This window comes from Cervus canadensis, chromosome 6, assembly GCF_019320065.1.
Source record: "Cervus canadensis isolate Bull #8, Minnesota chromosome 6, ASM1932006v1, whole genome shotgun sequence".
NCBI classification, from domain to species: Eukaryota; Metazoa; Chordata; class Mammalia; order Artiodactyla; family Cervidae; genus Cervus; species Cervus canadensis.
In genome coordinates, this window is record NC_057391.1 from 14,455,128 (window position 1) to 14,469,575 (window position 14,448).

At 48.6% G+C, this 14,448-nt stretch overlaps 1 protein-coding gene across 2 annotated transcripts in view; it reads left to right on the forward strand.

Moving 5' to 3' along the window:
- Nucleotides 1-14,448, forward strand: part of CORO2B (coronin 2B) — a 146,480-nt gene that overhangs the window by 44,681 nt on the left and 87,351 nt on the right. The window lies entirely within an intron of this gene.

A 14,448-nucleotide genomic window follows, 5' to 3' on the forward strand; every position in this document is an offset into this window, starting at 1 on the left:
ACTTCCCAGAATCGATCGCTTTCCAAAGGAGCCCCAGATGTTCTCTGCGCCTGCTGGCTAGCAGGGCTTGTTACTCGGCTCTTTGTGGATGGATGACATCAGCCATGAGCGTTCTCTACTCTATAATGATTGCAAGCCCTGCCAGCGCCCTGTGTGGGGACCTTCCTGGCCATGAGTAACGAGACCACAGCGTTGATTGGGCATCTTTGCCATGCCAGGCCCTGAGCTCACAGAGGGACTTGCACATTGAACCAGACACTGCCCCGACCCCAGGGGACTCACAGTCTGGCCAGGGAAGCAGACACATAAACAAGGCAGAGAACACTGCAGTAAGTCTGGAATGGAAGACGGGACCAAGCGTCATGGAGGGGGCACGGAGGAGGGAGGGATCAGAGAGGGATCAGAGAGGCTTAGCCGAGCAGGAGAATAGGGTTTGCCAGGAGGAGAGGAGAAGGCATTCCTGAGAAGAGGCCAGGCCTGAGCAGAGGCCCAGAGGTGCCGAGGCAGTGTCTGGTTTGGCTGGGTTGTATGGTTGAGGGAGGCAGGAGTAGAGATGAATTACAGAGGTGGGTTGGAACCATTCACAAGCTGGGGTCCCTGTATTGCTCATGCGCCGGCGGGAGTCCACTGCTGACGGGGGTTCCACACGTGAGCCCACCATTGACTGGGGTTCCACGTGAGCCTGGAGACCAGTTCACATGCTCTTGAGGTGAGACTGTGCCTTTGGCCTCACGATCCGCCTTTCCCAGTGGGCAGGTTGCTGCTCCGCTGACTCTGCCATCAAGGCTGGTACGTCAGCTGGGCTGGAAGCAGCCTGGTGAGAACCAGGTGGGTTCACTTTAGTTGGGTTACTGATTTGTGTTAGGAAGGCAGGGTGGCTCAAGAGGACGGGCTTTTGAGCAAGACATCTCCCGCCAACCCATGTGACCTCTAGAATGGGGATACGGAGCCCTTCCTCTTAGGGGTGAGAATTGAATGAGACCAAGTCGGAGGAGGACCTAGCCAAAGCCTGGTTTTGCGTGAGCATTCAGTACGGCAGCTGCTGCCGTCGTCGGTGATGATGGTGACAACTGCTCAGTGAGTGGCTGGGTGTGTAAAGTGGGGTGTGTGTGGACGTGAGCATAGTTTGAGGCCGTCCGTCTGAGTGGAGTCTGTGACCACAGCGGATGCCAGGGCTGGTTTTACATTCACTGAAGTGTGAATTGACAAGAGAAGGCAGTTGGTGGCTGAAGGATATGGATAGGATGTGTAAGTTAGAAAGGACTCGTGAGGTGTCACCTACATGACGTGTGAGTCCCATATCTGACACCTGAGTCAAGTGGCCTTCCAGTTTCTTTAATTGCCTCCAGTGATGGGGAACTCAGCACTTCCAAACAGGACCTGTTCTGTCATTGGACATCGCTGACTACTCATTAGAAACAAAAGTAGCTCACCCACGTGGAGTGCCTTCAGAGTCACAAGAAACATCCCCATGCTTCATTCACTCACTCATTCATTCACTCATATTTGCTAAGCACCTAATATTACCAGTGGTTCAGTCACTAAGCTGTATCTGACTCCTGCAGATATTACTAAGACCAGGCACTGTTGTAAATCCTAGGGATGCATCAGAGGAGAAAGCAAACTCAGGCTCTGTCTTCCTGGAATTTACAGTTTTACCTTATCTCACAATACCCCTCTGAGGTTGGCAGGGCAGGGATTAGAATTAATTCCATTTTGCAAACTGGAAAACAGGATGGTGGTGGTGACAGCCTAAATTATAGAGGCCTAGAATGTGTGAGGTGCTTTGTATATTTTATTGACTCTAATCTTCACATCAACTCTGTATGGTAAGCACTATTAATGTCCCCACTTTACAGATGAGAAAGCTGAGGTTCAGAGAACTGAGGTTGCTTGCTTAGGGTCATCCAGCAAGGATATGGCTCAGTCCTTTTCACCTTCACTCTGTGCCTCTAGAAGTGAGGTCCTGAGACTTGCCAGGGTGGCAGGGTTGGGGCAAGAAGTGAGCAGCTGGACTGAGACCTTGGTCCCCTGGCAGCACTGTTGGAAGGCTACACGGGAATCCGGGCAGTATTCTGCCATGTGCAGGCTGCCAGCAGTAACCTCCAGCCTTTCCTACCCATACATAGCCTTGTTTATCCTGCCTCCTCAGTGCCACCCTCCTACAGCCACAGAAGTGGGTGAGTCCATCTTGGACAGTGTCCAGGAGTGATGGTGGGCATCCTGGTGGGAGAGGCCAAGAGCGGCCCTCAGCTTCCTTTGCTCCGGAGACCCTGATGGCTTCTCCATCCAGGCACCCAGACACCTAAGGATCCCAGGAGCAGCAGACACAGGCAGGCAGCAGTGGGTGTGATCGCTGAGTGCTGGGTCACAACTCCTGGGCAATCCCGGTTTGTACCACTTGCTCGGAATGAGATCAGAGGCTGATGCCTTGAGCAGCCCACCCTCTCATTGCCATTGCCATGATCTCAGCTGCTGCTCTGAGCCTGGGCAAACAGGAATATTGACAGCTGGATTGAGAGGAAACCCTTTCTGATTCCTCCTTCTTTGCCCAACCCTTCTGAGTTCATCCTCCAGTGGGAAGGAGGATTCTGAGCCTTAGGGACAGGATGAAGTGGACTCAAAGCACTAGGGTCACAGGTTCTTCTCCTGCCCCATCCGGGCAAGCGACTTAACCTCTCTCTCTGTTTTCTCCTCCAAAAAATGGGGATAAATCAAGCTAGCCAGCTGCCTGACTTAGACAAGGTCATCCGTGTCAGGGTGCTCTATAAGTTGGAAGCACCCTGCTGAGGCTAGCTTTTAGACCTAACAGTGACCACAATTACTAACAAACATATTGATGATGCTCAGGGCATCCATGTCTTTGAAAAATACCATTCACTATTTTCTCCAACCTGGAACTTGTATCGGGAACTACTATCTATAGGACCTAAAACCAATATATGATGTATCTCAAATATTATACATTGGACTCACCTGAGGGGCTTTCTAAACATCAGACCAGCAGGTTCCTGGGCTCTGACTTCAGAGATTCTAATTCAGTGGTTAGCTCCATTGCTAGTGGCTGAAGGTCTCACCTGTCCAGACCAGGGACATTACAGGACAAGTGGCAGCCTTCCCAGGGACCCTTTCTCCCGGCTACACTAAGGCTCCTGACAGTGTGTGTACAGAGCACATCCCTGCATGGACAAAGGGACCCAGGTCTGCTCGGCCCATCAAACAAGGTTTAGGGATCTCTCAACTGGAAGCTTGCTTTTATGCAACTTTCTGCATTGAGGCCAGGACAAAAATTTCTTTCAGTAATTTGTTTTTAAGGCCAGGCTTCTTATTCTAAGACCCAGGAATTCTATTCCTAGGTACTGACTCCAAACGTTTGTCCACACAAAGAATGGCATATGCACGTTCCCAGCAGCTTTATTTGTAACAGCCTCAAACAGGAGCAACCTAATGTCTGCAGAAATAGGTGGATGGATGCTGCCCTCCACAGTGGGGCACTGACCAGCAGTGAAAGGAGCAACCTAATCCACGCAACAACAGTGATGAATCTCAAAAGAACTTGATGTTGCGTGGAAAAAAGCCAAATATAAAAGTCTACATTCTGTTCCATCTACGTGAAACTCTAGAAAAGGCAAAGCTAGTCCATTAGTAGCAAAAGTCAGAACAGTGGTTGCTACGGGCCAGAACAGCAGGTGGAGCAGGGCCTGACTGCAAAGGTACCTATCAGGGGACTCTTTGGGATGGTAGGATCATTTAGTTTCTTATTTGTGGGGAGTACTCATCAAACTGTATGCTTAAAATGGATGCACTGTATTTTCTATGCATGATATTGAAATAAAGTTGATTCAAAAGGGAAGAAAAAAGGCCAGGTTTGTTGAGGTACAATTTACATGCAGTAAGAGTCATCCTTTCTAGTATACAGTTGTGTGTATTTCCACAGCTACATATAGTATGTAACCACTATCCTGATCATGGTAAGTCACGTTGCTGTCACCCGCCCCCCAACAAAGTTCCCTTATGCCCCTTTGTAGTCAACTTCTCCCAGCTCCAGGCCTTGCCACTCATCTGTTTTCTGTCTTTATAGTTTTGTCTTTTCCAGAATATCATACCTGGAAATACCTGCATACCTTGGAGATACTGCTGTTCTAGGCCACTGTAATAAAACAAATACCACAATCAAGAAAGTCACAAAAATTTGGAGGTGCATACAAAAGTTATGTCTATACTATAATGTAGCCTATATGCACTTAATACTGTGTAATAGCATTATGTCTAAAAAAATATGTGCATGCGTGCTAAGTCACTTTAGTCATGTCCGACTCTTTGTGTACATACCTTGATTGAAAAATACAGAAACTTCTCTGATGGTCCAGTGATTAAGAATCCCCTGCCATGCAGGGGACACAGGTCGATCCCTGGTCTGGGAAGATCCCACATGCTTCAGGGCAACTAAGCCCATGCAGCGCAGCTACTGAGGCCCTCGCTCATGCCTTAGAGCCTGTGCTCCACATCAAGGGAAGCCACCACAATGAGAAGCCCTCACACTGAAACTGGAGGGTGGCCCCTGCTCACTGCACCTAGAGGAAGCCCATGCCCAGCAACAAAGACTCAGCACAGCCAAAAATAAAAAATAGTTAATGTTTCTAAAAAAGAATAACATAAAACAAAAAAATTTGCAATAGTAACATCAAAGATTACTGATTGCAGATCACCAAATATAATAATAATGAAAAATTTGAAACACTGTGAGAATTACCACAACAGGACACAGAAACACGAAGCAAGCAAATGCTGTTGGAAAACTGGTCCCAGTAGACTTGCTGGCTGCAGGGTTGCCACAGACCTTCAATGTGTAAAAACTGCAGCATCTGCGAAATGCAGTAAAACGAGGACTGCCTGTAAGTGGAGTCACTCAGGAAGCCTTGTGTCTGGCTTGTTTCACACCTTCATCCATGGCTTTGGGTGTGTCAGTAGCTTGCTCCTTGTATTGCTGAGTAGTTGTCTGTAGTATGGAGGTGCCACAGTATATCCTCCTTTTTGTTGTTCAGTCACTCAGTTGTGTCTGACTCTTTGCAGCCCCGTGGACTGCAGCACGCTAGGCTTCCCTGTCCTTCACTCTCTCCTGGAGTTTGCTCCAACTCATGTCCATCGAGTTGGTGATGCCATGTAACCATCTCCTCTTCTGTGATCCGCTTCTCTCCCTGCCTTCAATATTTTCCAGCATCAGGGTCTTTTCCAATGAGTCAGTTCTTCACATCAGGTGGCCAAAGTATTGGAACTTTAACTTCAGCATCAGTCTTTCCAGTGAATATTCAGGGTTGATTTCCTTTAGGATTGACTGGTTTGATCTCCTTGCAGTCCAAGGTCCCAAGGATCCTCCTGGCGTAATTTAATTATCCCCAGCTGTTGTCTAGAAACACTGTCTAGCAAGAAATGCTGTTTCCTTGATTCACATACACATCTTTCTGAACTGGCTGCTTCAAAAATCAAAGTAGATTCATTCTTCTGCAATATTTTTGTAATTACCTCCAGCATGCCTCTTCCAGGGCTCAGAGTTCAAGTGCGTACAAGATGCAGACAAGAAGCATGATTAGGGAGGTGACTTGGGCAGGACTGGGACAACCCACTTACTTCCTGAATGGGCAGCGATGGAAATATGGGCCTAGAGGGGACACATCTTCTGATTTCTGGTGTTCTGAATCTTTATGAAAAATATCCTGATTTTTTAAATGTTGGCAACCAATTCAGAACATTTTGAATTATGGCCCTGGCCCTTGAGCTTCACATCTGCGGGCCAGATTGAGTCTGTGGATCTTGTCTTGTGGCACGTAGCTAGTGCTGTGCTAAATGCTAGGGATGTAGAGAGGAAGGACTCTTGCCCCAAGGTCCTATACTAGTGGGAGAAACCAGAGTTGTTGACCCACAAGTGTAAACACTACCCACTGGGGTAAGGGCTCCATGAGCCATGTGGAAAGGTGTTTCGAGAAGACAATACTGTACCTAGTCCCTAAGACTATGTGAAAGGCTTCCCAGATAAGGTGACCTGGAATGAGTAAGAGTTTGCCCCCAGGAGGGACAGGCCATTGGAAGGATCAGCGTGGGTGGGGAGGTGTGGCGTGGAAGAGGCTGGACCCTGCAAAGTGTGGCAGGTCAGCAGGTCTGGGCAGGTGCTTTGGGCACAGGGGTTGATTCACAATCCATTCTGTTCATGGACTTGTCCCTTAGATGCTATATTTTCAAACCAGGAAGTTGGCACTGCCCCTGGATTGTTTTATCCTTAGAGCACACTCTATCAAAGGCTTCAGTGGCCATTGTCCTGGAAGTCTGGCTGCACCCTTTGGAGGACAAACTGTGGCCTAATTTCTGGCAGCTCAGCCCTTCCCCTGGGAGGTCCAGGGCCCTGGAGCCCTCTGCTCAATATGCTCGGCAGATCAAAGGAACAGAAGGGCCCACAAGTGATACCATCAAAGTCAGTTCCTAGGAAGGATAAAGACCGAATGGCACAAACATGTAAATAACGGAAAAATAGCTCCAATCCCTAGGGGGTTTGAATTATGTCATTGTGCCTTAAGGACGGAGAGAAAGTGAAAAAAGCTCTTGAGACTACTCCAGATTCTTTCCATCCCAAGGCCTTCTGTGGCTGCATGCAGGGGAGCCTGGTGCCGTGATGAGGGTGAGTTTTGTTCTTTCACCTGCCCTGGGCCCTCTGGGGCAGAGTGATGTGGACAGAAAGAAAACAGCAGCCTGGATGATAACAGATGCAGGACCGCCAGCTTTTGAGTGAGGAGATGAGATAGTAAGATCGAGCCGGGACCCCCATGGCAATCACCGCTTTTAGAGAGCGGCTCTCAGAGGTCACTGAGTGGAGCTCTTAAAAATACAGATGCCCAGAAGCCCTCATCAACCTTCTGTCTCCTTGTGGGGGATGGCCCAGGCATCAGTACTTACGAAAAGAGACCTTCCCAGGTGAATATAAGGTGCTGCAAGAGCTAAGAACTACTGCTTTAGAAATCGTGGCCTGGAGGTATGACCAGGGGCTGGGGCCATAGCCCTAGCCCCTCAGCTGCCAGTCTTGCTGGGGAAGTTACAGATCAGCTAAGAGGACAGAATCACTGAGCCCCTTAGCAATTACTGATGAGGGCTCTGAGCATCGGCCCTGGAACCAGACTCCTGGGTCCAACCTCCAGTCCCATCACTGCTGTGTGTGGGACCTTCAGTTCAGTTCAGTTCACTTCAGTAGCTCAGTTGTGTCTGACTCTTTGTAACCCCATGGACTGTAGCATGCCAGGCTTTCTTGTCCATCACCAACTCCCAAATCTTACTCAAACTCATGTCCATTGAGTCAATGATGTTATCTAACCATCTCATCCTCTGTCGTCCCCTTCTCCTCCTGCCTTCAACTGTTCCCAGCATCAGGGTCTTTTCAAGTGAGTCAGTTTTTTGCATCAGGTGGCCAAAGTATTGGATTTTCAGCTTCAGCATCAGTCCTTCCAATGAATATTCAGAACTGATTTCTTTTAGGATCCACTGGTTGGATCTCCTTGCAGGCCAAGGAACTCTCAAGAGTCTTCTCCAACACCACAGTTCAAAGCGTCAGTTCTTCGGCACTCAGCTTTCTTTATAGTCCAGCTCTCACATTCATACAGGACTACTGCAAAAAACCATAGCTTTGACGAGACAGACCTTTGTTGGCAAAGTAATGTCTCTGCTTTTTAATATGCTGTCTAGGTTGGTTATAACTTTTCTTCCAAGGAGCAAGCGTCTTTTAATTTCATGGCTGCTTAGCAAGCTACTTACCTTCTCTCTGCCTCCATTCCTGCATCTGCACAATGGGTACAATAATTTCAGCCTAAGAAAGATAATCAGGACTTAGTTAATTCACGTAAATTGCTTCTAACAGTGCCTGAATAAATGTTATTTGTTCCATTACTTATTATTTTTATTTTTGCTTGCTTATTTGTCTTGGTTTTATTTTGTGAATTCATTATTATTTTTGTTCTGTGTGGGTTTCATAAGGGAGATTTGGAGATGACTAAGGCACCATTCTAATCCTCAGGAAATTTAGAGGCAAGATCTGAACATAGGAAAAGCAGTGCATCAGGGTGGGGTACCTTACTCTATGTGCCTGGAATCCTGTGAAGGGACCCAGAGTGTGGAAGGATATCCTCGCAAGGAAGCGCACGTTGGTGGGGAGGGAGGGCACTGCAGCCGTGTGGCAGAGGTGGGACTGGTGGGACCCCAAGACACAGAGAGAAGAAGACAGGAGCCCCCTTGGGCCATTTCGGGGTTGGGAGGAGAAAGTAACAACGTGCCTGGGGCCAGGTGAGTCTGGCTGCAGCACAGTGGGAGGGGAGACCCAGAGTGATGGTTTGGTGAGAGGTACTGGGCTGGTCTGGTCTCTGTCTTCGGGTGGGATGGGATGATGTGAGCCGGAAGTGTGCAGGAGGGAGGGGGGCCTGGACAGACCCCCAGCCTGAGGGGGTGACTCGGGGGTGACTGGGCACTGGCCAGAGCCAAGGCAGGGAAGGAAGGGTGGCCTGGGGGACACTGCCCTCCTCCTGGTGAGGCCCAACCTTTGTTGTTGGTGGAAACCGAGGCCGTCGTCACCCAAGTCCCCCCCATTCACTGGGCCCTCATGTTGTTCACCTCTCAGGCCAGCTCAGGGTCTCCCCAACCACATAGTTGCTCTGCAGTGATAAGTCCACTGAAGAGAGAGGCCCCAGGCGGGCGGAGGTGTGTCTTGTTCATTTACCATTCAGTTAACAAGCCTTCGTTAACGAAAGGCCCTGAGGGAGATACAGATATTGCAGACCTGGTCCCTGCTCTCCAGAAGCCTATAGTCAGAGACGTTTGGCCTCTTTGTGCTAGGAATCTAAAACAAAGTGGGCATTATATGGGTGGGGTTGGGCTAGAAATATAAAGTATTATAGGAGCAGGGACTTCCCTGGTGGTCCAGTGATTACAACTACACATTCCCAATGCAGGGGGCATGAGTTCGCTCCCTGGTCAGGGAGCTAAGATCCCAAGGGCCACATGGTACAGTTTAAAAAAAAAAAGTATTATTGGAGCAGAGGGAAGGAAGAAGTTGATTCAACTGGGAGATCTAGCAAGGCTTCCTGGAGGGAGGGGTGTTTGCACTGGGCCTCAGAGATGGTCTTAGGTGTCTCAGTTATTTACTGAGTTGGATCTTGCAGGGGCAGCTTGGTCTCTTTCCATCTGCTTCCACATCCCAAAGACCCCCAGGCTCCCCTTACTTACCCCCACCTCCCAGCCTCCCCTTGTTGGACCAACTTGAATTGCTGTGTGTCTGAGGTATCACCAGCTAGATGAGGCTCTATGCCGAGGGAGTTTATTCACCCTCTCCTTTGTACCCTAAATCTCTCCCTGCCCCCAAACTGGAAACCCAGCAGGAAACCCTCTACAAAGAGTGCCAGGAATCCCACCCACCACCAAAACACAGCAGCCTCAGCGCTGGAGGGAGGGAGAAAGATGAAAAGGCAGCTTGATTTTGGTGGGCACTTTGCATATATTAGTAATAATGATGATGAACATTCAACAGTAATGCCTCATTAGCATAATGACCGTATATTGAGTGGCTTCTCTGTGCCAAGCACTTCGCATGCATTATCTCATTTAGTTCTCACAATAGCCACCGAGGCCCCACAGCTTACTTGTTAAGCACACACCCAGTGGAGCTGGAAGGCCTCGGTTTGAATCCCCATTCTACCACTTCCCAAGGTGACCTTGGGCAAGTGACTATGCCTCCGTTTCCTCTCCTGCCAGAAGATATAGCACTTGCCTCCTTGGAGTGCTGTGAGATTGACGTAAGTTAATATTGTGAAATCATAACTACAGTACCTAACACACAGTGAATCCTACACATTGTCAAAAACATTAAAACTTGCAACATATCGCTTTACCCATGTCATGGACAAAGAAATAGGAACTGCTGAGTCAAAGGATTTTGCAGAGCTGTGTGTATGGAATCACACAGTATGTGTCAGATAATGTCGTCAGCAATTTACCTGCATTTCTCACTTAATCCTCATGTCTAACCCATGAGGAAGCACCACTGTTATCTCCATTTACCCTGCAGACAGAGCCCCGAGAAGTAAAGCAACTGGTCCATGACAGTAGCTGGTATTAACCATTAGGTAGAGGAAGACTTCTAACCAGGGTGGGATGCTAACACAGGAGGAAGGGACCTCTGTGTCTCCAGGGACAGCTCTGTGATTCTCCTCCAGGTGGGACGGGGAGGAGTGAATTGGAACTAGGTGGCAGAGGTGCTTTTACTTGAACCTGTGTTAGCAGAGAGGAGCTCAGGAGCTGAGCCCTGCAGGGAGTGCTGGGTGAGCCTTGGGATTGTGCTGGGGAGTACTAGGCAGGTCTTGGTGTTCTGTCAATGCTCCATGTCAGAAGTTCTAGAGTTATTAGTTTCAAGAACAGCATTTAGGTCAGAAACACAGAAGGGTAATTGGAAAAGCTCCATGCATGGCCGCCATGGACAGTTGTGTGAGCTGTGCCCTGCACAAGGGCACCTGGCAGAGAAGCAGTTGGGGCTGCGATCCAGCCTGAGCTCTACCCATGGGGCAGTGGGCTCTGGCCTGGAGCTGCATCTGCCGAGAGGAAGGGGCCCCTTTGTCTGTTCTCATCAAAGCACTGTACAGACTGGGGTGGTCTGACTCCAAGAATAAGGTCAATAAAGAGACCGTATCTGCAGAGGTGAGGCTGCAGAGGCCAGATGCTGCCAGTAGGTCGGCACTCAGGGAACCTCAGCTTTGATTTCCATAGTGACCAGGGAGGCCTGAAGCAAAGAACCCAACCTTGGGCCAGGACTGAGATGCAGTGATGTATGAGAAAACGCTGAGCACCCAGCAATTTCACGGGCTCTGCGTTGCCCTCATGAAGTGGGTGGGGGGCCGTAGAAGGGTCAGCGCCAGGAGCAGCCTCAGTGGGGATTAGACCCAGTGCTTTGGGATGGGGCTGAAAAAAGGCTAATTGAGAACCCTGACCCTGTGACTGTGACCCCAACTCACTGGGGAATCAAGGAGCTTGGGTGAGTGTGTGTGTGTGAATACCATGCGAGAAAGCAGAAAGTACTTCAAAAACCAAGAACCCAGACTTGCCTGGTGGCACAGTGGCTGGGGATCCACCTGCCAATGCAGGAGACATGGGTTCAATCCCTGATCTGGGAAGATCCCACGTGCCATGGAACAGCTGGGCGCGTGAATCACAACTGTCGCGCCTGTGCTTCAGAGCCCGGGAGCTGCAGCTTCTGAGCCACTGTGCCCGAGAGCCCGTGTTGTACAAGTGTAGCCACCGCAATGAGGAGCCCAATCTCCACAACTAGAGTGTAGCCCCATGCTCGCCACAACTAGAGAGAAGCCCGCGCAGCAACGAAGACCCTGCACAACCAAAAACAACATAAATAAATTCTTTTAAAAAACCAAGAAGGACAGTGGGAGGGCCCCCCGCCAGAGGCACCCCCGACAGCCACGTTTTGTCACCGCGTCGCCGCTATGTTGAAAGGGACAGGGTGCTGGCGGTTGCTCATTACCCCTGTGGACACTGCGCCAGGTGTTTTACATACATAGGCTCATTTTCATCTCCACCCTCCTTCCTCAGGGTTTCTGTAGTAATGACAGCATTCAGTGGGATAAAGAAAATGAGGGAGGGGATGGTAGGGGAAACTTCCTTGCAAGCTTTAACAGTGCTGCCGGGTGGAAAGGTGCCGTGCAGGGTGGTTGTGTAGCAACAGGCAGTATGAGTCTGATGACCGCTTCTTTCCCCCAGTGGTCATCATTATTACCCCCTGAGTTGTGCAACTTTTCATGCACATGCACAAGAGGCAGAGGTATCAGCCCACCCCAAGAACTCCGCTGAGAGAGGAGAGAAAACCTGGAAAGGGAATGGAAGGGCTGTGGTTTCTTTCACCCTCTGGCAGAGATGGGTCTGCCGAGCATGGATGAGGCTTCTTCATAATCTCTAGGTTCTTGGTCGTGGGGGCAGAGCGTCTGAGACGTGGAGACCTCATGGAGGCAGGTCACAGGCAATGACCAAATACTGAGACGTCTGCTACCCTCACCCTTCCTGCTACGTCTCCATCAGTTGGGATGCTTTTGACTGTAAGTAACAAAAGCAGTCAGTCAAGAATGACTCAAGCTCTAGGCATATTCACAGTTTATTGAACAAGAGGCCTGGAGAGAGGAGGTCTAGGGTTGGTTTTGTGGTTCAGTAGTGTGATTAAGTGAAGAAGGAAATGGCAACCCACTCCAGTATTCTTGTCTGGAGAATTCCATGGATGGAGGAGCCTGGCAGGCTGTAGTCCCTGGGGTCACAAAGTGTTGGACACAACTGAGCGACCATCACCCACTTACTCAGTGTCTTTAAGAACCCAGGTTTTTTCTATCCTTCTTGTCTGCCTGTTTATCATGTTAGCTTTTGATCAGGGACTCATCACCTCATGGGCCCATGAAGGCTGCCACAGCTCCAGGCATTACATTCTCAAATGCTAACAAAGCCGGGAAGCAGTATATCAGCCAGTTTGGTAAGAAAGAGCTTTTATATCTCTCATTTTATTAATGAGTTAAAAAAACCTTTCCCAAGAGTCCCCCACTGAACTGGGTGATAGGGTATCTCCCAAGTGTGAGGGATGCTAGAACAGTGAGTATCCCTCCTGTAGTGGAAGTGGGTGGAAAGGGGTGGGGATGGCTGGCATGTAGCCAGTCAGGAGCATCTGCCACAACACCTTTTTCCAGGCACTTGTCCCAGTGCTCCCAGGGAACACCCAGATGGCAGAGTCACGGAACAGTTCTAAAGTTGTGCTTGACTCCCTCCCTCCAACCCCCAAAAGCCAGTCACTTACCCAACAATTGGCTATTGACTATATGTTCAGGACACTCTGAGGAAGACCAAGAGGATGGAAGCGGCCTAGAAAAGTAGGCATTGTTTTCCTCCAGTTTTGCAGATGAGAATGCAAAATCCGAAAAGCTAAGGAACTTGTCCAAAGTATGGTACATACTTAGTAAGTGATGGTGGTTGTTGTTAAGTTGTTAAGTCGTGTCCAACTCTTTGTAACCCCACGGACTGCAGCACACCAGACTTCCCTGTCCTTCACTGTCTCCCAGAGTTTGCTCAAAAACTCATATCCATTGAGTCAATGATGTTATCTAACCATCTCATCCTCTGCTACCCCCTTCTCCTCTTGCCTTCAATCTTTCCCAGCATCAGGGTCTTTTCCAATGAGTCAGCTCTTTGCATCAGGTGGCCAAAGGTTTGGAGGTTCAGCTTAAGCATCAGTGCTTCCAGTGAGTATTCAGGACTGATTTCCTTTAGGATTGACTGATTTGATCTCCTTGCAGTCCAAGGGACTCTCAAGAGTCTTCACCAGCACCACAGTTTGAAAGCATCAATTCTTTGGTGCTTACCCTTCTTTATGATCCAACTCTTTTTTTTTTTTTTATGATCCAACTCTTACATCCGTACATGACTACTGGAAAAACAATAGCTTTGATTATACAGGCCTTTGTCAGCAAAGTGATGTCTCTGCTTTTTAATACACTGTCTAGGTTTGTCATAGCTTTTCTTCCAAGGATCAAGCATCTCTTAATTTCATGGCTGCAGTCACTGTCCATAGTGATTTTGGAGCCCAAGAAAATAAAGTCTGTCACTGTTTCCACTTTTTCCCTGTCTATTTGCCACAAAGTGATGGGACTGGATGCCATGATCTTAGCTTTTTGAATGCTGAGTTTTAAACCAGCTTTTTCACTCTCCTTTTTCACCTTCATCAAGAGGCTCTTTAGTTCCTCTTCACTTTCTGCCACTAGAGTGGTATCATCTGCATATCTGAGATTGCTGATATTTCTCCTGGCAATCTTGATTCCAACTTGTGAGTCATCCAGCCTGGCATTCCGCATAGTGTACTCTACATATAAGTTAAATAAGCAGGGTGACAATATACAGCCTTGATGTACTCCTTTGCCAATTGGTACAAGATGTACAAGCTGGATTTAGAAAAGCCAGAGGAACCAGAGATCAAATTGCCAATATCCATTGGATTGTAGAAAAAGCAAGGGAATTAAAAAGTGTATATATCCATCTACTTCTGCTTCAATGAGTATCCTAAAGCCTTTGACTCTGTGGATCACAGCAAATTGTGGAAAATTCTTAAGGAGATAGTAATACCAGACCTCCTTACCTGTCTCCTGAGAAATCTATGTGCAGGACAAGAAGCAGCAGTTAGAACCAGACATGGAACAACGGACTGGTTCCAAATTGGGAAAAGAGTATGTTAAGGCTGGGTGTTGTCACCCTGCTTATTTAAGTAAGTGGTGGTACTTGGATTTAAACCCAGGTCTGTCTGATTTTAGAGGCCTGCTCTTTCCAACCTGCAAAGCTGGCGTGTGGGCCTAGCTTACAGCCTTCTCGCATCTTCTTTTTACATGTCAACAG